Source organism: Chrysochloris asiatica, unplaced genomic scaffold (genome assembly GCF_000296735.1).
Source record: "Chrysochloris asiatica unplaced genomic scaffold, ChrAsi1.0 scaffold00066, whole genome shotgun sequence".
NCBI classification, from domain to species: domain Eukaryota; kingdom Metazoa; phylum Chordata; class Mammalia; order Afrosoricida; family Chrysochloridae; genus Chrysochloris; species Chrysochloris asiatica.
The window spans coordinates 16,600,343-16,601,567 of record NW_006408584.1 but is presented as its reverse complement, the minus strand read 5'-3'; the positions used below and the strand labels follow the sequence as shown (position 1 = coordinate 16,601,567).

At 42.4% G+C, this 1,225-nt stretch overlaps 1 protein-coding gene across 1 annotated transcript in view; it reads left to right on the top strand.

Annotated features, from left to right (window-relative positions):
- The window catches only part of CPE (carboxypeptidase E), a 155,472-nt gene that overhangs the window by 117,560 nt on the left and 36,687 nt on the right, over positions 1–1,225 (top strand). The window lies entirely within an intron of this gene.

Below are 1,225 nucleotides of genomic sequence, written 5' to 3'. Positions count from 1 at the left end.
CACCACCACCAGCACCACCAAAGTATAACTGTGACTCCCTGTTGGATCACACTGGACTGAGGACCACAATGTCAGCAGGTCAAACCCACCACTTGCTCCATGGAAACCTTATGTAGGGTCACTGTTAGTCAGAACGGACTTGATGGTACATAACAGTAAGAGTAACATCAACAAGGGTCACTATGGAGTCCTGGTGTGGCACTGTAGGGTAAGTACCAGACTGCTAACCACAAGGCTGTCAGTTCAAACCCACTAATCACTCCTTGGGGACCCTATGCAGGGTCACTATGAGTTGGAGCCAATTAAATGGCACTTAACAACAAGGGTCACTATGAGTTGGAATTGACTTTATGGCAGTGGATTATTTAATTTTTTAAGAAGGATTTGTAAAGCACCTGACTGCAACAGAATGGGGAAAACCCTCACAGCATATCCCAAAACCCGCTCCCAGGTGAGTCAATTTCGACTCATAGTGATGTGATAGGACAAGGTAGAACAACTTTCTAGGGTTTCTGAGATTGTAAATCTTTACAGGAGCATCCAGCCTCATCTCTCACCTGCAGAGTGACTGGTACATTTGAACCATTGACCTTTTGGTTAGAATCCCAGTGCTTAACCCACTATATCACCAGGCTTCCTTAACCAAATAGAAAAAAGTTACAACTTTTATCAATCAGAAGCAAACTTCTGTCCTCATACCTTCTGGGCAAATATCTAAACCAAAAATCAAGCAAATGAAATAATCCAAACCCACTGCTGTTGAGTTATTTCTGACGCATGGTAACCCATACTTTTATTAGATTCTCAAAGTGAAAAATGAGGGGGATACAAAAATCCCACTTGATCTGCAGATTAAGTTTAGCATAAACTCAGATTGCGAGGTCACACAGGGATAGTCACTTAACCTTCTGTGGTTAGTGCTATTGTTGTATGCCGTTGAAAGGTCCTGTATGGGGTTTCTGAGGAGTTGCTGGTAGGTTTGAACCACTGACCTTATAGTTAGCAATCCAATGCTTATCCTACAGTGCCATACCAGGACTCCTCACTCAGAATTCTATGTGAGGAATCCTTAGATAACATATTTCCAGGGGAAAAAGAATTCCAGTATCTTTTCTTACATCAGAAGTGAGCAGCCCTACTAATTTTGTAAAGGCGAGAGTCCTTTCAACTATGGAAAAGTTGGCTTGTTAAATGGGTGAAGCAGAAGGTGAGCAGAACAACAGGA